Source organism: Helianthus annuus, chromosome 17, assembly GCF_002127325.2.
Source record: "Helianthus annuus cultivar XRQ/B chromosome 17, HanXRQr2.0-SUNRISE, whole genome shotgun sequence".
Classification (NCBI taxonomy): Eukaryota; Viridiplantae; Streptophyta; class Magnoliopsida; order Asterales; family Asteraceae; genus Helianthus; species Helianthus annuus.
The window spans coordinates 37,354,825-37,379,044 of record NC_035449.2 but is presented as its reverse complement, the minus strand read 5'-3'; the positions used below and the strand labels follow the sequence as shown (position 1 = coordinate 37,379,044).

The following is a 24,220-nucleotide window of genomic DNA, read 5'->3' as shown; positions in this document are numbered from 1 at the left end:
TCGGATTACATGTAAATAAGTTATGGTTGTACAATATAATTTCGATTACCTTACATTTTGATCTAACCTCAATGCTATTGAGTTAAAAACACATTAACGTAATTTTGTATACTTTATATGTAGATCTTATATACACATTCATATATTTAGGCAACATATAAAATAAAAAATAAAAAACATGTTAAACCGATTAAGTTCACATGTCTTATATGCTTTTAAGGTCTGTGTTTTATTTTTTATGTTTGCAACAAGTAAGCCCTTGATCACTTAATGTTAATCATGAACACAACTTGTTAACAACAAAAAGCTCAAGAAGGTTGATAATAATGGTGCTCAGAGGTCAAAAATCGTTCAGAAGGCGCTAGAAAAAAAAACTTAGTAAACTATGCTCGGCAAAAGGCTTGTAACCAAGCATGTGCACGAAACATGTTTCTTTTTTGGTGGTTGACGGTTGATTTAGAGGTAGGATTAAGATCCATGGAAAATGGTCTTTGAGCTTATGTTACTTTTGTCATTTCAGTCTAGAAATGAAATTTTTTAATCTAGATCCCTAAGGTTTCATTTTATTGTCATTTTCATCCAATTTGCAAATTGGGTTAGAATTTTTTGTTAACTTCTCTTTTTTTGTTGTTTTCCTCATTATATTACGACATAAAATGACAATTGTACCATTCATTTAAACGAGGAAACGAAAAAAAAGAAAAAGCTAACAGAAAATTCTAACTCAGTTTATCAATTTGATGAAAATGGTAACAAAAATGAAACCTCAGGGATTAAGATACAAAAAGTTTCTTTTTTGGACTAAAGTAACAAAAGTTACCTAAACTCAGGACCATTTTGGCATTTTACTCAAAAAAAAAAAAAAACTGAGAGGGTGAGATCTTGGTTCAAGTGTCACGGACGAACCGTGGGTTGTATAGATTTTAAACCGAGTTTGAGGCTGAATCTGGAAAAGCCCAACCGAGAATCCGAGATTTATAATCCGAGAAGTCGCCCTATTTTCAGATTTTCGTCGAGGCTATACAGCAACTCCAATTAGGTAAGTTTCTCTTTTCATATTTCTTTGATTCTTGGTGCCATTTCACTACGGAATTTGGTTTAATGTATCAATTAGGAGATTCAAACCAGTATTATCGTTTCTACAAATTTGAATCCAATGTGTCATGATGGGTAGAAAACCTTGAAAACATTCTGAAATATGCATTCTTCCAGTTGTAGTTTTAGGGTTTTTATTATTCTGATGTTCTAAGTTTGATTGAGCTTGAGGTGTGATGAAAATATTAAGGTTGGTTCATCATGAAATTAAATATTTTTAACTTCTCATATTCTTATATGAGTTGCATTTGAAACAAAATTTCTTATCTAAGAACCAATGTTTTGAAAACCGTATTGGATCGGCCGGTCGGACCGGGAACCGGAGGTCTGACCGGTTCGGTTCAATATGTTGGACCGGATTTACATCGAACCGGGGTTGAACCGGTGAACCGGCGGTCGGACTGAAAAACCGGCCGGTTGAACCGGGTTATTAAGGGATTGAACCGGATTTCAGCATTTTTTTTTCAAATTTAACCCTATTAATTTTAAGAGACCTGCCGGTTCTTACATCCGGTCGGACCGGTTGAACTGGTCGGATCAATGGACCAGTAACCAAACCGGTTCAACGTCCGGTCCGGTTCTGAAAACATTGCTAAGAAGTAAGAACAAAATTATGTTGCATATGAAATATGACACGTCAGGTTGATTTACCTTGTACTTTTGTGATTGATTTATAGCTTTTGATTTGTTTGGTGAGAACTCGGGTTTTCATAGATAAGTTTGAGTTGCACTTAAGTCAGAATGTTGTACGAGTTTGGGTTGGACAACCAGAAAAAAAAAAGTTGGAGCAATGCATAAACATGATCAAATTCAAAGGCTTTGATGTCAATGGATTCGAATGTACTCATTTGTTTTAGATGACTTTGTTAGAAAATAGTTGTTTCTATTGTTGAGTTTAATATGGTAATTTTTGTTGAATATTTATTTATTATCTAGTAGTGACCCGACCTGAAGGAAACCCGTTCGACTTCCCTTCCAATCCAACTGACCTACTATCCCCAATGTTGTAAGAATCACTAGGCGTTAGCCGGTCAGTGGGGTACCGACTAACGATTAATCGGATCAGGATTTTTATATGAAATTTATAGTTATATATATACATACATTTTTATATGTAGTTTTTTAAATAGAGATGTTTTAACCTCTCATTGACCCATTTTCTTAAGTAACTTACGGGAATTTATAAGGTTTGGTCGAAATTTGGCAGGGATCTGGCCAAAATAGGACCGCCATTGACCGCATGCAGTCAATCTCGGCGTTATATCGGTGATATCTCGATGCTATATCGGTTATTGGACATTGAGTTACATATCGGTATTAAATATTGGTTATAATCTCAGTGGCGAGAATATCTGCGATAATCACCGATATATCGTCGATATTTTGTAAATTTCATATCCGCCATCTCGCCGAGAATATCTGTAGGCCCAAATTTGTTCTTTTCCCTTTAAAATCTGCCATATCCAACAAATCAAAGCCCATTCCATTTTCATAATTTTTGGCCCAATTATAACCTTAAAGAACCAGTTGCACATGATTCACACATATCGGCATACATTTATGAACCCTAAATCCATGGCACCTACCATCGAAGCTCCCACAGCTCCCACCCTGTAGCGTCGCTCTTCCAGATTGAGTCTCAGTTGCAATAGGTAAGTTTTTTACTTCTGTTTTCAGCTTTTTTTTGTTTCAAGAGTTTGTTGACGGTACGGATGGTCTTCGTTGGTCAGATGTACGAGAGGCAATGGGAGGAAACGAAGAAGTTGGGCCAAGTACTAGGACCAAAAGATCGCGCTATAGAGATGATGATGATGTTCCAATTCATGTGGAAGATGATCTTAATGTACAATTGGATGAGATGGTTGATGTGGACTTGGAGGAAGATTTTATGGCATATGATTAGGTTTTAGTGTTTTAAGCTATGATGAACAAATGAACAATCGGATGCCTTGGTTGATCTTGATGAACACTTCTTTATTTTGCTATTAATATTATATAGGTTCTAGACTTCTAGTATATATATATATATATATATATATATATATATATATATATATATATATAGGCTCTAGATAGGAATATATATACATATATATTTATGCATGATATTATAAATTACCTTTATCTCATCGTGATAAACGATATCTAAAATATCGGTCCTTGACTGATAACCAATATTTTTCCACATTAACTGCATACGCCTAGTGATTAATCGGACATATATCGGTGAACTCTCGATTAGTGATTAATCAGAGACTAGTCGGGATTTTTACAACCATGACTGTCCCACTCGGTCACTCGTTTTGCCAACTTTAGTTTTAGAGTTTTGAGGCTCTATTAGTTTTAGTCATGAGTGTAAACGTGTGTCTGTACATATACATACATAAAACTTTCTCTTCCACCATTTCTAAATATAAGTCTTGCTATTGTGTGGATGTTAGATAATTTAAGTGAAAGTGCTCCTCAGTTTCTGTATCTTGGGGATGAAACACGGCCTTTTTAAGAGATTTTTTTTTCTGCGTTTTGTGCTCCAATAATCCTTTATTTGACATCAATTATTTTCAGTCAGGTGTTTATTCTCTTCTGTTGAAAGCTTTCAATCATAGTTGTTATAGAGACAAACTTTTAGACTGGGTACGTTTGAGAATCTTGATTGCATTGCTTATAAAGAAGATGCACGTAACTATTTATAAGTCCTTAAGTGTACTTATTTATAAGTACAGGGTTGTTTCAAAATTTGGCCTAAGTTTTGTCAAATATGGTCTGAAGGATCGAAGCTAAATAGTTAAATTGGGAAGTTAATGAAGCCTCAAAGTTGCTATTTTAGAATCCAAATTTGTTTGTTTGCTTCTGAATCAGCTAATGCGGAGTTCACCTGTGATCTAGAGTTTCTAGACAGAAGTTGGAACAGTTCCATACGAAAATTAAACACTTGGTACAAATTGCTTTGAATGGCTCAGACTAATAGTTGATTACTGTTTATGACTGATCAAATCAATAGTTGATTTTAGTTAAGTTATTTGCTCGCATTTGTTTGTTTTCTGTTTATATTAATCGGATTAATAGTTGATTTTCTTGATATATTTTGATTTTTTGACATTCCTGGATTCTGTTGTTACAAGTAAAGAAGATTTTCTTTTTTTTTTTGTGTGTGTGTGTCAATTTGAAAACTAATTGCTGTCAAAGATATGTATTGTTTCCCTTTCTCTCATTTTTTATTCTGTCTATAACCAACTATAACAATGAAATTTAGTTTCTTGACAAAAAAAGTGATCAATTTCAGTCTTTCTTTTCATGTAACTGGCACACGTTATATTTTGTTGAATACATGTTTGATAAAATTTCTGAATGAAATCTTTGTTTATGTATGAAGTCAAATGTTATCTTCTTCAACAATCTTGTGAACAGTTGGCTCTCTTTTACTGCGATTATCTTTTATATAATTCTGCATACAGTTTTTCCCCAGACATATACTTCTATATTATTATTATGATTATTATTATTATTATTATTATCCATAGTTGTTTGAAAACATTTTTTGTCTGAAATTTATTTGCTTTAGTTTAATTATTAGTTTATGAACTTGAAAATTTATAAAAATTTGTAGTAACTTACTAGTGTTCTTAGTAAGCCTTGTTACCCTTTAAAGTGTAATTGATTTTCTAAAAACATCATTTTTAAAGAAAGTAGATCTTTACAACTTATATTCATGTTTTCTAAAAATGTTTCTTCATGGATATTTCTTGTTACATAAGTGTTTCTACACTTTATTAACCACCAAAAATAAGGTTTGTTTATGTAAGAACCAAGATCAAGTAAATCTTGTGTTTTTAACTTGGTTTCTTTGAAAAACCATCCATGAAATTTTAGATCTACAAGTATTACAACTTACTTTGATTGTTATTTTACAAGAAACAACATATTCTTTCAAGTTCATGCTTCTCATAAGGATGATCCATTAACTTCTACCATGTTCATCCTCTCATCTTGCTAGATTATGTTTTTAATCATGATCTAGCAAGATCATATGATGATCAACATCATTTTCACAAGCAATGAACAATCAACAAGTATTACAACACATAAACATTATGATTTCTTATGTATTCAAGCTTATGTTCATGTTTCAAGTTCAAGTTTCTTAGTGTTCTTCAAGATTATCACCATGAATCTTCTTTTAACCACTAATATAAGATGTAAAATAGAGTGTATGATGTTCTTACCACTAGCTCAAGGCTAGGGATGATCAAGTGAAGATAAGAGATGGATAAAAGCAAATGAAAGAGGGCCTTGAACTTCCAAAAGCTCCTAGCTTCTTTATGTAACCTCTAACACCTTGGTATATGCTTGTAATGTATGTAGGATGATTGAATGATAGTGATGATGGTGGTGGTGAGTTCGGCCGAGAGCACAAGAGGGAGGAGAGGAAAGAAGTGTGTGTTCTAGTGTGTGAGATTATGAGGCTTATGTTCTCTTAGGTTATACTTATAACCATTTCAAGTGTTCATCCAAAGTATAATATGTCTAAATGAGGGGAACACAATCTAATATTTTATCAAAATAAAATCAATATGGTGGGGCCATGTATGGGCCGTCCATAGGTGTGTGTGTGGGGGGGGGGTAGTAGATTAGGTACTAACCAATTAAGTTAGTTATTAGGTTAAAATGTAAGTATTAGTTAGACACTTTAGTTACTAGATATTTATGTAGTGTTATGATGTTCGGGGACCATAACTAGTTTGGTAATGTTAAAACAGTGCTTCTAGAGTAAATTTGGTGTTTCGGGTAGTGTCCGGTTGTTCGGTTGATTACCGGTTCGTTAAGGTGCTAAACTATGCAGTTTAGTGATTCCCAACACTTAGGAAAGCATTCAGGGCCATTTAACCATATTTCTGCATAATACAAGAGTGTTTAAATGCTGAAAATTGCTGATTTTGCCGAATTCAACACTTTATGTGAGTTTTAGGCACTTTCCGGCACTTAAACTATCACTAGAAAGGCAATTTTGTGATCCTTAATTTCCTACACACTATACTAGTGTAATACTTGGTTTCTGGCTCATTTTGTGTCTCAATACACTGTCTGTCTATGTACTGAACTCCGTCAGCATTTTTCTGATTTGTCTGATAATTTTGCTAACTGTGTTTCGTGCATCATTTGAGTCAAATAAAGTTCTCATGCAATAATGACATGACATTAAGCAATATATGAAGCACATGTATGTATATGGCAATAATCAGTAAGCAGTTAATTGTAATTCAGCATAGTCATTAAGCACAAATCATGGTTTAATCGTTGTATGGATACCTGAAATTTTGACAGTCGTCACATTTATACTTTTATACTTAAAATTACGAATCCGAACTCTCTACCAAATCCGAATACTCACACACCTTTGTTTCCTCTAATGTAGGGTAACTTCGGTGTTCTCGACTCTCAACGCATCACTCACGTACGCGAGATTTATACGCAAAACCGTGAGTATACTCGATCCCATTTTCCGTTTTATACACTTTGGGTGCAACATGTACACATATAAAAAAGCACGAATCACAATTAAACTTGTTTATGCACATGCTCTATCCATTAATAACATGATACTTGTATTCTCCTTGTTACTCGCCAACTTTTGTTGATCATTATTTTAATACATGCAGGAAACTAGTTGATGTTGATGAAAAACACTACTTAGTGTGGATTAGGAACACACCTGGATTTAAACTTATGTATTCCGTCTCATGTCGTTTTATTATTTCAGACTTGTTGTACTTTTATTTCCGAAACAATGTACTTGTCCTTTTGTAGCATCAATGAAATTGAATTGTTTAAATATTGTCACAGTTAGTCGTTATGAAGTCTCTTGCAATCTCGTCTTCATCTCACTCTGTTGTTTCCACCATCGGTTGGGGTGTGACATTTGTCCTTAAGACCGCCATTGTTGTGCTATGCTCCTAGTGTCATAATCAGTGAATTAATTTGTCTAAAAAGACTTAGAAGGTAAAAAATTCAAAAACATGGTTAACAATGTGACAACCGGTAATTAACGCCTCTTAATTACGCAATTAACAAATGTTTAAGGCGATAATTAATAGTGTTTAAGGCACAAATTAACCTAATTACGCTGTTGTAATGCTTAGGAACGCCTACTCGAGTTTAAAGTACGCGAACGATAATCTGCGGAGAAACTGCTTAACGTTAAACGACGAACTGATGCCGTACGAAATACTGACCACGCCGACAAATACGAATTTATACGTATAATTTAAATCTACGGATTTCATTTTGCGAAACTAGCATGCTTTCGAATGTCACAAAGCGCATACGTGAACGAAAAACGCGACTGTAGGAACGCACCGATAACAAAACGGAAGCATTAGACTCGTGTATTTCCTACAAAACCGAAATTTTATGATAAATTTAGATTCGTAATCGAATTTTAGTAACCACGTTCGAAATCGGATCGAGAAATGCATTAAAAACAACAACCGAAGTAATTTACGCGTTTTAGCGTAGCCGACGAACGTACGCAACTAATATCGAATACTGACACACAAGAGTGTTGATGATGATTACTTGAATGACTAGAAAAAGTTCTACATATTTATTTTCATTCATAAAAAAAGTATAATAGCATTAAAATGATCCTAAGTTCTAGGTCATGAAGAAACAAAAAGAGTTAAAATAATAATCAACTTTTGTCGTGGTGGACATTATTGTCGTTCACAAACATGCACTACTCACAAGTTGATTTTTTTTTATTCATTGAAAATAAATGGATGTACCAAATACATATTTGTATTTATTTTTATGTTAGAAAATATCCCCCATTTCTTTCTTTTACGCAAGCTTCAAGACACAATTATGATTTCTTTTCTTGGGGTGTTGCCTAAACATTTATGAGGCATGGTCAGTGATTTTAGAAAAGATCTAAACTCTATTCTTTTAATTAATCATTCAAATCTCAAGAAGTCACCTGCACTTTTTCATTTCAACCCTATCTCTAAACACGCACACAACTATTGATCTTCCCTTCACTTCACTGTTTTTGTTTTGACAGTATTAAAAAAAGAAAGAAAGAGAATACAATTAATTTACTTCACTGACACACTCAAGATAAATGCATGGCTCTAGATTTTTTTTATTTCTTTCATACATGTCTTTTGCAAACAAATGCACAGAGATACCCAATTCGAAAACCCTCAACCTCCATCTTTCTATACCTTACACACCTGAAACCTAGAGAGAGAGAGAGAGAGAGATCAGTGAGAGAGGGACAGAGCCGGCGACCGCCAGCGATGCTGACGATGATGACGTTGAAGGCGGCGACGAGCCGACAAGTGCCGGTCGTTTTCCGGCCAAACACACCTAAAACTCTCTCTCCTTATGTCTCCAGCCACACTCACCTGTGAAGATGGGAGGGAGAGAGAACGACGTCGACTTCTGTTCCGGCAATGGAGCTCCGGCCACCGCGGTTCCATCTCCGGTAAGCTCCTCGACTTCTTCTTTTCATTTTCAACTTGATCCTGTTCGATCTATGTCTTTCGGGCTGTCTTACTGTCGATTTAGGATATGAATGATGACCGATGATGATGTTGGTGGAGGTTTTGTTTTAGTTCAGTTCGGGTTCTGTTCTTGTTCGGGTTTTCGGGTCAACATTCGGGACCAACCCAAGACCACAAGAAGTATTTCGAGATCAACAGAAGAATATGTCTCCCTTGATTTTCGAGTTACATTAATACTCCAGTCTCCAATGCAATTTTAATTCACAGAATGTGTAATCACAAACACTAGAGCCGGGACAAACTATATCCTCACAGATTATGGATACTTTTACCAAGGTTCTATTTATGAAAATATTTTTCAAAATTATATAACCCATGAAAGGGCCTTAAGCCATACCATTTTAATGTTTAGTGTTTGATAATAATGGAAAGGGATCAAATTCAGTCAATGCGGTCGAAGATGCTCAACACGGTGAAAGCTGGTAAACTCGGTTCACATTTTCGGTTCGGTGTTCGGGTCCGCTGTGGTCAACGAAAGTCAACTGGTCGAAACCCAGTCAACGACAGTCAACTGTCGGGTCAACTGGTCAAACGCGGTCAACTCAGACCCGGTAAAGTTTTAATGACGCGAAATTTAGTTTAGCTCGACATAGATTTCAGACTTTTAGATTTATACGCGACCGAGCTCGAACCGATTCATTTATAATTTAGTTACGTTTTGATACCTTTGACGAAAACTATATATAGTTGATTATATTGATTGAAAAATTGTTGAATTTTGAAATTATACGACAACTTCTATTGTCGGGTTATTCCAAAAAACAGAGGAAACTCTGCCCGATTTTCATAAAAACCCGAATTACACAACGATAGTATATCTTAAAAACGACACCAATCGAAACTCTAGTTTTCGTATAAAACTAAAATATAAAAGTATATGTGTTTTAGTGTCGTTTTGTAACTTATAAACTGAAATTTTAACATTTCGACAAGGCACTAGTTACAACTTAACGAAACCCGACACTTATTTAGATAAATGTATTTATCTATATTTATTCGAACATCGATACTTCCAAGTACTTTCATAAAATAAGTATAACGATTTATATTTATTTCAAACGTCGTTACGTAGTGTATTTTTATAAGATAAATATAATGTTTATATTTATTTCATTACGATCTACGAAAGCTACGAAGAGTCATACAACTATTCACCTACGCCTTTAATTCACGACAACTAACATGACGCCACAAGTATATTTATATTTAAATATATAAATATATATCTTACAACACTCGAAAACTAAGTCGAATTCATGACTTCGTTTTATCCCGATTATAAGCGGGATCAACTAACAATAGTTTGGTTATTTCAAACCAAAATAATAACACCTTTATAGAATCGTTTAGTTAACGATTCGGTAGAGCTCGGACACGTAGTTTAACTACGTCTTTAAACTAGAAACTGATAAGTTATTCCCTGTTAGGAATACTATAGATGCACGCTAGCTACATCACATTCGTGGAATGACACTACGGAATTACTTCTAGCTAGCTTTGCACAGGAATGTCAAGGTGAGTTCATAACCCCCGCTTTTTACGGTTTTACATTTTTATAAATGTTTTCGGGGGTGGAAAGACATGCAAGTTTTTGCAAAAGAAAACACTATTTCGATGAACGAAAGAACATATTTATAAACCATCTTGCAAATGAATTTCAACAAACTCGAAAGGTTTACGAACGATTTATACAGACATACCGATTTTACAAAATGCATGATTTTCATGACAAAAGACGAGAATATTCTAGTTACAACAACGGGACTGGGTTGGCCTGCGTACGAAAAACGAGACAACTCAGTGAGATCATGTCCCCGTTTTCTTTCAACGTTTCAGGGGGGAAATACATGTCAAACTTAGGTATGATTAAGTTATGGAATGAACTCTTAGATCATGTGAGCATAGGCTGTAACTGAGGTGCCATTAATCCTTTTGAGGACCAAGGAACAAAGGTTAGATCTAATGGGTACGGGCGAGCCCCACTCACGGTCCATGGGTGACCACTTAGAGTGCTGTTGTGTCCCAGTCGAGGTGATTCGACACTAAAAATTGCCTACGCGGGTTGAGTACCTCCTATGTCGTCGCATATATTAATGTCCTCGCGAAACATTAATGATCAACATGTTCATAGACGCTTTTCATACCAACTTACAACACTATAACCTTCAAATGTTTTTTATATTCATTTGACACAAACTCATAATACATGTATTTACAAACTTTGATAATGTTTTCAACTTATGTACAAGTAAGAGGACGAGTTGGTCCTGCTTACAAAGACTCTCGTGGGCTAAACTCACAACTTTCATATATCATGCCGAGAAAATGATTTTACTATGTTTTCTCAACAACTTTAAAACCGGTTATCAAAAAGATTTATTTTAAATCTTTTCAAAACAAACTATGAACTCGCTCAACTTTATGTTGACTTTTTCGCATGTTCTTTCTCAGGTTGCATTTTTTAAAACTAAGGAACGGTTGGAATAGGAGAACCCATGGAAATTCGAGTACCTAGCAGGCGTTCACTGTTTAGAAGTCTTAGCCTTTTGCTTCCGCTGTGCAATGAAGATACCGGTCCAGTCACGCCAGCTCTGATATTTCGGGGTGTGACAGATTGGTATCAGAGCTATAGGTTTCAGCGAATTAGGTTCTTGTAGAGATACCTAGGCTTTAACCTCACTTTCCCTCTGGGTACTTAGATTTTTAAGACATTGAATACGTATTGAACGCCTAGGACTCGAATATGGGTTCCAACCGTTGCCGAAAACAATGAGTCAACAATTTTGGTTTTAAACATACACAAGTGTTGTGTTGATACACAGTTCATGAAACAAAGTCATACATTAAGCAAAACTTTGAGAGTTTTGGGATAACATGCATCTAGGACCTTTGGAGAATTTATGTCAAAATCCATTAAAGGTCATTACGTAGGAACTACGACTATTAACTCGGGCAAACACCATCATATTATGTCGTCTATGCTATTTCACGTACCCGAGCAGGTAACCTACGCGGAACGAAACGCTAGTTCACATGGATACATGAAACTCATATTATACGTCAACGGATGTCGGAGCACATCATATTCTACGCAGAACGAAACACTAGTGCCCAAGTATACATGAAACTTAAACTATACGTCAGCGGACGTCGAAGTACATCACACACAACTTTCAAGGCGAGGTCTTTGGAAACCCAATTGGACACGACAACAATGATGCTAACTTTGTCAGCGAGAGAATTACTGCTCGAAATGCGGCAAATAGCCACGCGATCATACAAGCGACATGATTCACGCTGAGGTACGTTTAAACAAGATTTCACACCGATCGATACTTAGTCTAAAGAGACTCGCAACTATTGGTGCTGCACAAGAAGTCACGTGTCTTTGCATTCCCCCTAATTCATTAATGGCGAATATGCTATGTTCGACATTCCATGGTAATGTCATCTAACAACCGGTTATCACACGAACTTCCAGGTAAAGTCCTCAAATTTCTTTTGATGAAATTCCAAATTTTTGCATATAGTGAGTAGATTTTCACGTCTCTACTCCCCCTAGTGGTCGTTGCACCACGAAGATTTTCTTCCATGATAGCAAACACTCAATTGTTTTATTTTTGATGAATTCATATGTACGCATGCATTATTTGTCGCGCATGTTGTTCGTTGATCCGTGAAGACCATTGGAGGGCTTCACTCCAAATTGTCGTTTTATCAAAGCTCAAATATCGTTCGCTATATTTGATCTTTGCATTGTGATCTAGATGACCCGCATTGTTGCGAAGTGTTGACTTTTTGATATCGAGTCAATGAAGTAGTTGAAACTCTTTTCTTTTGAATACATTACATGGTTTGTTCATTGTAACCATGTCGAAATCTCTTGTTAACACATGCATTCATCGTTGGAATGTGACTAAACCAAGTTCAATTGTTGAACTTGCTCGTAATATATATTCGATTCAAGATTCCATATGATGGATTGAGGCCATCATATTCGAAATAATCCCAACAAGCACTTCATTTGCTTTGAACCATAACATGCTTGTTTGGTCTTCGACTTCATTGAATCGTTTCTTTGATCACGATCACCTTGTGGTGGCGTTTTTCACAAGTTTGAAGCTTGCGCTAATCTCGTTGCTCACCTCATGTACGGATTTAATTATTTATTTATTTGTTTATTGATATTAAATCCGCTTTGTTGATTTATCATATTAAAGCAATCTTAATACAATCGTGTGTTAAGATAATGGTACACAAATTCATGTCATATTCCGGTGTACCTCTTAACGGTTCTTTCAGCATCGATCAAACATTTTGTAATATTTATTGCCCTTTCATTTTCGATCGAAAAACATTATTTATTTGTTTCGTTTTCAATTGAAAATCCTATGAGAATTGTTTGAAACAGACGTTCAGATTTACTTCGTTGAATCTCTCACTTGATTTCAAAACAAGGTGATGCTTGTTCAGTCACCACTATTATTGAATTATTTCGATCACTACGACACCTTGTGGTGTCGGTATAAACTTGTAGCTTGCGCTAATCATGATTGATCGTTTCATGCAAAACTACGTACGCTCTTTGCTTGACTAATCATTTAAATAGTCTTAATGCAACTATGTATTAAGACGATGATACACCAGGTTCAGTTGAATTTCATTTCGGTGTATCCTTGCAACTCAACAATGTCAACACGTTGATTTAATATTATTCATTTATTGGTTCAACAGTTGACAAATGATTTCATGATTCTATCTATTTGAGCTTGTTGATTCAGGTTTCAATCATACAACAACCAACGCAAGTTTCTGTTGGTAGTGAATTCTATTGTGTCAAAAATTGATTTGCATATTGTGAACAATCATTTGGAATTTTATTGGTCGAAACTCCTCTTTTGTTGAACCCCGTAAACTTGATCGCATTGGTGATAGTATCACTACGCTTCGTTCACTTGACATGGACTTCTGGAACAAACTCAGTTGAACCGCTGAGTTCTTATTGATGAAAAATGACCTTGAATTCACATATTTCGAATAATTCTTGACTTGATTAGGTGATCATTCACTTTGTTATTATTCGGACTTACCTAGGAATGACAAAACTCTGGGAAGATAACATAGTCTAAATTTCGAGGACGAAATTTCTGCAACAGGGGGAGAATGTGACAACCGGTAATTAACGCCTCTTAATTACGCAATTAACAAATGTTTAAGGTGATAATTAATAGTGTTTAAGGCACAAATTAACCTAATTACGCTGTTGTAATGCTTAGGAACGCCTACTCGAGTTTAAAGTACGCGAACGATAATCTGCGGAGAAACTGCTTAACGTTAAACGACGAACTGATGCCGTACGAAATACTGACCACGCCGACAAATACGAATTTATACGTATAATTTAAATCTACGGATTTCATTTTGCGAAACTAGCATGCTTTCGAATGTCACAAAGCGCATACGTGAACGAAAAACGCGACTGTAGGAACGCACCGATAACAAAACGGAAGCATTAGACTCGTGTATTTCCTACAAAACCGAAATTTTATGATAAATTTAGATTCGTAATCGAATTTTAGTAACCACGTTCGAAATCGGATCGAGAAATGCATTAAAAACAACAACCGAAGTAATTTACGCGTTTTAGCGTAGCCGACGAACGTACGCAACTAATATCGAATACTGACACACAAGAGTGTTGATGATGATTACTTGAATGACTAGAAAAAGTTCTACATATTTATTTTCATTCATAAAAAAAGTATAATAGCATTAAAATGATCCTAAGTTCTAGGTCATGAAGAAACAAAAAGAGTTAAAATAATAATCAACTTTTGTCGTGGTGGACATTATTGTCGTTCACAAACATGCACTACTCACAAGTTGATTTTTTTTTATTCATTGAAAATAAATGGATGTACCAAATACATATTTGTATTTATTTTTATGTTAGAAAATATCCCCCATTTCTTTCTTTTACGCAAGCTTCAAGACACAATTATGATTTCTTTTCTTGGGGTGTTGCCTAAACATTTATGAGGCATGGTCAGTGATTTTAGAAAAGATCTAAACTCTATTCTTTTAATTAATCATTCAAATCTCAAGAAGTCACCTGCACTTTTTCATTTCAACCCTATCTCTAAACACGCACACAACTATTGATCTTCCCTTCACTTCACTGTTTTTGTTTTGACAGTATTAAAAAAAGAAAGAAAGAGAATACAATTAATTTACTTCACTGACACACTCAAGATAAATGCATGGCTCTAGATTTTTTTTATTTCTTTCATACATGTCTTTTGCAAACAAATGCACAGAGATACCCAATTCGAAAACCCTCAACCTCCATCTTTCTATACCTTACACACCTGAAACCTAGAGAGAGAGAGAGAGAGAGATCAGTGAGAGAGGGACAGAGCCGGCGACCGCCAGCGATGCTGACGATGATGACGTTGAAGGCGGCGACGAGCCGACAAGTGCCGGTCGTTTTCCGGCCAAACACACCTAAAACTCTCTCTCCTTATGTCTCCAGCCACACTCACCTGTGAAGATGGGAGGGAGAGAGAACGACGTCGACTTCTGTTCCGGCAATGGAGCTCCGGCCACCGCGGTTCCATCTCCGGTAAGCTCCTCGACTTCTTCTTTTCATTTTCAACTTGATCCTGTTCGATCTATGTCTTTCGGGCTGTCTTACTGTCGATTTAGGATATGAATGATGACCGATGATGATGTTGGTGGAGGTTTTGTTTTAGTTCAGTTCGGGTTCTGTTCTTGTTCGGGTTTTCGGGTCAACATTCGGGACCAACCCAAGACCACAAGAAGTATTTCGAGATCAACAGAAGAATATGTCTCCCTTGATTTTCGAGTTACATTAATACTCCAGTCTCCAATGCAATTTTAATTCACAGAATGTGTAATCACAAACACTAGAGCCGGGACAAACTATATCCTCACAGATTATGGATACTTTTACCAAGGTTCTATTTATGAAAATATTTTTCAAAATTATATAACCCATGAAAGGGCCTTAAGCCATACCATTTTAATGTTTAGTGTTTGATAATAATGGAAAGGGATCAAATTCAGTCAATGCGGTCGAAGATGCTCAACACGGTGAAAGCTGGTAAACTCGGTTCACATTTTCGGTTCGGTGTTCGGGTCCGCTGTGGTCAACGAAAGTCAACTGGTCGAAACCCAGTCAACGACAGTCAACTGTCGGGTCAACTGGTCAAACGCGGTCAACTCAGACCCGGTAAAGTTTTAATGACGCGAAATTTAGTTTAGCTCGACATAGATTTCAGACTTTTAGATTTATACGCGACCGAGCTCGAACCGATTCATTTATAATTTAGTTACGTTTTGATACCTTTGACGAAAACTATATATAGTTGATTATATTGATTGAAAAATTGTTGAATTTTGAAATTATACGACAACTTCTATTGTCGGGTTATTCCAAAAAACAGAGGAAACTCTGCCCGATTTTCATAAAAACCCGAATTACACAACGATAGTATATCTTAAAAACGACACCAATCGAAACTCTAGTTTTCGTATAAAACTAAAATATAAAAGTATATGTGTTTTAGTGTCGTTTTGTAACTTATAAACTGAAATTTTAACATTTCGACAAGGCACTAGTTACAACTTAACGAAACCCGACACTTATTTAGATAAATGTATTTATCTATATTTATTCGAACATCGATACTTCCAAGTACTTTCATAAAATAAGTATAACGATTTATATTTATTTCAAACGTCGTTACGTAGTGTATTTTTATAAGATAAATATAATGTTTATATTTATTTCATTACGATCTACGAAAGCTACGAAGAGTCATACAACTATTCACCTACGCCTTTAATTCACGACAACTAACATGACGCCACAAGTATATTTATATTTAAATATATAAATATATATATCTTACAACACTCGAAAACTAAGTCGAATTCATGACTTCGTTTTATCCCGATTATAAGCGGGATCAACTAACAATAGTTTGGTTATTTCAAACCAAAATAATAACACCTTTATAGAATCGTTTAGTTAACGATTCGGTAGAGCTCGGACACGTAGTTTAACTACGTCTTTAAACTAGAAACTGATAAGTTATTCCCTGTTAGGAATACTATAGATGCACGCTAGCTACATCACATTCGTGGAATGACACTACGGAATTACTTCTAGCTAGCTTTGCACAGGAATGTCAAGGTGAGTTCATAACCCCCACTTTTTACGGTTTTACATTTTTATAAATGTTTTCGGGGGTGGAAAGACATGCAAGTTTTTGCAAAAGAAAACACTATTTCGATGAACGAAAGAACATATTTATAAACCATCTTGCAAATGAATTTCAACAAACTCGAAAGGTTTACGAACGATTTATACAGACATACCGATTTTACAAAATGCATGATTTTCATGACAAAAGACGAGAATATTCTAGTTACAACAACGGGACTGGGTTGGCCTGCGTACGAAAAACGAGACAACTCAGTGAGATCATGTCCCCGTTTTCTTTCAACGTTTCAGGGGGGAAATACATGTCAAACTTAGGTATGATTAAGTTATGGAATGAACTCTTAGATCATGTGAGCATAGGCTGTAACTGAGGTGCCATTAATCCTTTTGAGGACCAAGGAACAAAGGTTAGATCTAATGGGTACGGGCGAGCCCCACTCACGGTCCATGGGTGACCACTTAGAGTGCTGTTGTGTCCCAGTCGAGGTGATTCGACACTAAAAATTGCCTACGCGGGTTGAGTACCTCCTATGTCGTCGCATATATTAATGTCCTCGCGAAACATTAATGATCAACATGTTCATAGACGCTTTTCATACCAACTTACAACACTATAACCTTCAAATGTTTTTTATATTCATTTGACACAAACTCATAATACATGTATTTACAAACTTTGATAATGTTTTCAACTTATGTACAAGTAAGAGGACGAGTTGGTCCTGCTTACAAAGACTCTCGTGGGCTAAACTCACAACTTTCATATATCATGCCGAGAAAATGATTTTACTATGTTTTCTCAACAACTTTAAAACCGGTTATCAAAAAGATTTATTTTAAATCTTTTCAAAACAAACTATGAACTCGCTCAACTTTATGTTGACTTTTTCGCATGTTCTTTCTCAGGTTGCATTTTTTAAAACTAAGGAACGGTTGGAATAGGAGAACCCATGGAAATTCGAGTACCTAGCAGGCGTTCACTGTTTAGAAGTCTTAGCCTTTTGCTTCCGCTGTGCAATGAAGATACCGGTCCAGTCACGCCAGCTCTGATATTTCGGGGTGTGACAAACAAGATAGGGTTACGGGTTACCCATTAATTTTGTATAACTTTTTGAGTAATTTATGTAAACTGTTGTAGTGATTTGTAAAAAAGTAAGTTTTGTTATTTGCTTAAAAATATTAAGAAAAGGAAACCAAATTTCTATATAAATTTTTGAGTAAAGTACTTAAATCTTCTTAATTGTTATATTATATATTCAAGGCAAATGTCGATGGTTTTTCCACTCGCAGCCCCTAAAACTTTCACTAATTTACAATTTTAGTCTCTTATTCTTCCTCTCATCATACAACCCTTCAACTATAGAAAATTGAAATTTTAACCCTTATACTATTAATACATTTTACAACCCCCTCAATAGTTCCTGACATTACAAAAATGATTCCTACTTTTTCCACCTGCTATATAACCCCTTAACTTTTGAAAACTGCATTTTTAACCACTATACTATTACCTCACTTTTGAAAACATTGGTTACCCTTATCCTTTTGGGTTTAGGAGAGGTTGGTGGTCTTTTGATGGATTGAGTGGTAGTGATTTGAGTGGAAGGTTGCTGACTAACAGTTGTTGGAACAACTGGTGTTTCAACCACTGTTGTCATTACAACAGATGATGTGTCATCTGAAGTCTTCTGCTTTTTAGCAGGAGATGATGATGGTGATGAATTTGTTTTTGGTGGTGAGGTGATTTTTGGTGGTGATGATGTTTTTGGTGAGGCAGTGGTTGAAGTGGGAGCAGTAGTTGTTGGAACAACTGGTGTTTCAACCACTGTTGTCATTACAACAGATGATGTGTCATCTGAAGTCTTCTGCTTTTTAGCAGGAGATGATGATGGTGATGAAGTTGTTTTTGGTGGTGAGGTGATTTTTGGTGGTGATGATGTTTTTGGTGAGGCAGTGGTTGAAGTGAGAGCAGTAGTTGTAGTGTGTGTTGAAGTGGTGGCAGTTGTTTGGGTAACAGCTGTTGAAACCACTGAAGTACCAACAGTTGTTGATACAACATGAGTTTTAACATCTGTTGATTTGGGAGATTGATGTCTAGTGGGTTGCTTTCTTTTGACCTTAGGATTTTCTTCATCCTTTGGTTCTGAAATACCCTGCTCATTCATTTCCAAAAAAACTCTCTTCTCCTGTTCAAACCTTGCTTTATCCTTTGCCTCCATATCCCTTTTTACCCTTGCTTTTGCATCAACAATGACATTTGTGGTTACATTAATCTTTTTGGAACCATCTGGAAATGGGATGTCTGCAAGCATACTTGATTTGTCTGGTGCAATATACAATCCATCTTTATATCCCTTCTTTGTCAACTGCTTCATTTTCTCCCCCTTTTTGGCATCAGCTGGTGATGGGTTGTCCACAAAGATGATAGAGGGAGGAGCAGTGCCAGTGGTGTTTAGTAAATGGGCATTGATTGCCTTGATATCTGCCTGGGTGTCTTTAAACCTTGCTTCCATGAGATTTCTGATTTTTTGAACTTGTATCTCATGTTGCTGATCAGCTAATTCTCTTTGGTGGTGTAGCAGAGGTTGAAACAAACTCCACAGCTCATTTGGAGTGAGAGCAGATGAAGGAGCAGCTGTTGGAGTTGGTGCAGCAGTGGGTGGTACCTTTTGTGCTTTCAACAACTGTTGCAGCATGTCTTTGATTTTAAAAAGTGGCCAGCTTTCTTGAAATTGAATTACATCGACTTCGGCTCTACTCTTTTCTTTTCTTTACGTACGTGAAGTTTTCTCAGCGTTTGATGTTGACCAAAGTCGTACCCAAGATCACAAAGAAAAGACGTCGTTCGTGAATGTTGGTTATTATGTTTATGTTAGATGGTTAAGCATGAATATTAGCTGTCGTTTTATGGTTGGTTTGTGTTGATACTTGGGGATAGTATTGATGGTTTGTTAGACAAGGCTTTTGGTAATATGTATTTGTTGTTGGTATGCTTATGATGTGGTTAGTGTGAAATTCATTTTTTGTTACCATATAACCTATATAATAGAAAATAAATAAATAAAACCTAAATATATTGGTGATTATGAAGAAATATGTTTTTTTTTTCAAATTCCTTAACATTTGACTTTTATTATGATTCTTCAACCATCGTTTTATTTTCCTATTGATATGATATTTTTGGAATGTTCCACATAATTATAACAAATTATAAGGAAACAATTAAAATTGATTTATATCAATACATATTTGGAAATATATATCGTTAATTATTATATAAATTTTTAAAAGATTTGTAATAACATTTATTTGTTCTATTTTACTATATGTCACCAATCTATATATATATTCTCCATCACATTGTTGTTTATGTAACTAATCAGCATGGATTATGTAACATGTTTTTAAACTAATAAGCATATATTATCACATGGTTGATAAGGTTTCGGTATGTGTTTTCATTTATGTTTTTGAAGTAATCATATATTATCACATGGTTGATAAGCATATATTATTACAATTGATTTTATTTCATATATGTTTTTCAAGTAATCAACATATATTATGACTGAAATTAAAAATTAATTTAATTAATTTGGTAATTTACAATATATATATTCTTAATTGTTTTGTCTACGTTACATGTGTTTGTAGGTTAATCAGCCACATACCGTTTTATCATTTATTCATACACCTTATTCATCATAGAATTTTTCGTTTATTAATATATATGTATATATTTATTTGTTTAGAAAGATATATTAACAACCCGTGAGTATTCAGGGGTTATAACCTAGTTGTTATATTATATATTCAAGGCAAATGTCGATGGTTTTTCCACTCGCAGCCCCTAAAACTTTCACTAATTTACAATTTTAGTCTCTTATTCTTCCCCTCATCATACAACCCTTCAACTATAGAAAATTGAAATTTTAACCCTTATACTATTAATACATTTTACAACCCCTCAATAGTTCCTGACATTACAAAAATGATTCCTACTTTTTCCACCCACTATATAACCCCTTAACTTTTGAAAACTGCATTTTTAACCACTATACTATTACCTCACTTTACAACCCCCTTCACTTTTGAAAATTGCATTTTTTATCTAACCCAAACTAATCCCTATATATTTAATTAATTTTTCTTTCGCTAATTTATTTTTTTAAACTAATTTATCGCTGTCTTTAAGAACTTTGTAAAATATCATATGACCCACTCGAGATTCTAAAGTTTCGAGTTTACCCCCTTCGTTACTTTACTAATAAAAACTATATTTACGTGCTTAATTATATTTGTGTGCCGGTATAAATTCGAGTTTTCTAGGTTTCGACGTAAAGGTTTTTTGGAAGCAAGTCAGAACAATATAATACGTTTTCGTGCTTATTTTATGTACGTTTTTAGTTGGTCTACTTTTTCGTGTGAATTTAGTTCTAAATAAAATAGGGTCAAATATAATGTGTTCTCATTTGAAGGTATAAATTCAAGTTACTCTACGTTTCGAACGTGCCGCAACGCGCTAGGGGTAAAAATTCAATCCTTGATGTAAATAAGTCTTTTGATTACATGTGTCAGTTTTTCCTTTATACACGTTTTATGCATTTTTTGTATGTTTCTTATGTATGAGTCGGATTACATATAAATAAGTTATGATTGTACAATATAATTTCGATTACCTTACATTTTGATCTAACCACAATGCTATTGAGTTAAATCAGACACGTCACAATGCACGTTTTCATATGGTGGATGCATCACATAACGTTTGGACTAATCCGTTAGATGTTTACAATGTATTCGTGCCGCAACGCGCACAGGTCTAATTAATGGTTTGTTAAAAGTAAGTTTTACTCATTCTTTAAAAAATAATAAGTAAAGGAAACAAAAACATGTCACAAAATGATAAAAAAAATTAAGTATATAAATTCTTGAAGGTTAAACTCTAAAAATATTACTTTTATGATAAACTGTTTATGTAATCAAGTCTTTTAACTTTTTCTATGATGTCTGATGTACTCAAGTCTTTTAACATTTTATATGATGTCTGGTATATGAATAATTTATTTTTTAAATTTATTTTATAAAAGACATTAATGTAATGCTATATACTTTATATGTAGATTTTATATACACATTCATATATTTAGGCAACATATAAAATAAAAAATAAAACACATGTTAAACCGATTAAGTTCATGTGTCTTATATGCTTTTTAAGGTCCGTGTAAAGGACTAAACTTGCAATAAAATACCTAGTAAAGGACACCTCTAAAAAGTGGTATAAAGATAAAAGACAAAACTTGTAATTTTTCCGTATTTTTATGTTTGCAACAAGTAAGCCCTCAATCACTTTAATCATGAACACAACTTGTTAGCAACAAAAAGCTCAAGAAGGCTGATAATAATGGTGCGCATAGGTCAAAAATCGTTCAGAAGGCGCTAGAAAAAAAACTTAGTAAACTATGCTCGTCAAAAGGCTTGTAACCAAGTATGTGCATGAAACAGTTTCTTTTTTGGTGGTTGACTTTTGATTTAGAGGTAGGATTAAGATCCATGGAAGTTAGCTATTAAAGAAATTGGAGTAAAATGCGAAAATGGTCTCTGAGCTTTACTTTTGTCATTTCAGTATAAAAATGAAAATTTTTAATCTAGATCTCTAAGGTTTCATTTTATTGTCATTTTCATCCAATTTGTAAATTTGGTTAGAATTTTCTGTTAACTTCTCTTTTTTTGTTGTTTTCCTTATTTAATTAAAATATATTATGACATAAAATAACGATTGTACCATTCATTTAAACGAAGAAAACAAAAAAAGGAAAAGTTAACAGAAAAGTTTAACCAAGTTTGTCAATTGGATGAAAATGGTAACAAAAATAAAACCTTAGGGATTAAGATACAAAAAGTTTCATTTTTTGGACTAAAGTGACAAAAGTGATCTAAACTCGGGGACCATTTTGACATTTTACTAAAAAAAATAAATAAATAAAAAAACCCTAAAGGGTGAAGTGTCACGGACGAACTGTGGGTTGTATAGATTTTGAACCGGGTTTGAGGCTGAATCTGGAAAAGCCCAACCGAGATTTATAATCCGAGAAGTCGCCCTATTTTCAGATTTTTGTCGAGGCTATACAACAGCGACTCCAATTAGGTAAGTTTCTCTTTTCATATTTCTTTGATTCTTGGTGCCATTTCACTACGGAATTTGGTTTAATTTATGGATTAGGAGATTCAAACCAATCTGTCGTTTCTACAAATTTGAATCCAATGTGTCATGATGGGTAGAAAACCTTGAAAACATTCTGAAATATGCATTCTTCCAGTTGTAGTTTTAGGGTTTTTATCATTTTGATGTTCTAAGTTTGATTTAGCTTGCGGTGTGATAAAAATATTAAGTTTGGTTCATGAAATTAAATATTTTTAACTTCTCATATTCTTATATGAGTTGTATTTTAAACACAATTTCTTATCTAAGAACAAAATTATGTTGCATATGAAATATGACACATCAGGTTGATTCACCTTGTACTTTTGTGATTGATTTATAGCTTTTGATTTGTTTGGTGAGAACTCGGGTTCTCATAGATAAGTTTGAGTTGCACTTAAGTCAGAATGTTGTACGAGTTTGGACAACCAGAAAAGAAAATTTGGAGAAATGCAGAAACATGATCAAATTCAAAGGATTTGATGTCAATGGATTCGAATGTACTCATTTGTTTTAGATGACTTTGTCAGATATAGTTGTTTCTATTGTTAGTTTAATATGGTAGTTTTGTCGAATATTTATTTATTATCTAGTAGTGACCCGACCTGAAGGAAACCCGTTCAACTTGTTTTTAGAAACTACCCATTTGAACCCTTCCAATTAGGACTGTAAACGAACCGAACGTTCAGCCAACAGTTCCTGAACCATGCGGGAAGTTCGTTTACGTTTGTTCGTTTGATTAGTGAACGAACATGAACAAAAAATTATGTTCGGTTATTTAAATGAACGAACACGAACAAATGTCTCGTTCGCTCAATTGCGTTCCACTTTCCTTCTCATTATTCACATCGAAAAACACTATCGACCTTCGTCCAACGATTAAGCTCTTTCAAGGTCTAGTGCCGCTCTTTCAACATCCATCTCTAGCCACCGCCGTCTTTGCTGATTTTATCTATGTTCGTTTGTGATTCGTGAACATGTTCCTTTCTTTAATGAACGAACACGAACAAGGCCTTGTTCGTGTTCGTTTACATCCCTACTTCCAATCCAATGGACCTACTGGTCCCCACTCAGTCACTCGTTTTGGCAACTTTAGTTTTAGAGTTTTGA

At 34.7% G+C, this 24,220-nt stretch overlaps 1 long non-coding RNA gene across 6 annotated transcripts; it reads left to right on the top strand.

Annotated features, from left to right (window-relative positions):
- The first annotated feature begins 7,200 nt into the window (after positions 1-7,200).
- Positions 7,201-17,872, top strand: LOC110926026. Of its 6 annotated transcripts, none has more exons than XR_004886888.1 (6): positions 7,201-8,933; positions 9,030-9,208; positions 10,085-10,172; positions 15,731-15,909; positions 16,788-16,875; positions 17,812-17,872. It is a non-coding gene; the product is annotated as an uncharacterized LOC110926026 (long non-coding RNA). The 6 variants fall into 6 exon arrangements; XR_004886887.1 differs by having other exon boundaries at positions 7,202-8,933; positions 9,010-9,208; positions 10,096-10,172; XR_004886886.1 differs by having other exon boundaries at positions 7,202-8,933; positions 9,010-9,208.
- The last annotated feature ends 6,348 nt before the right edge of the window (positions 17,873-24,220 follow it).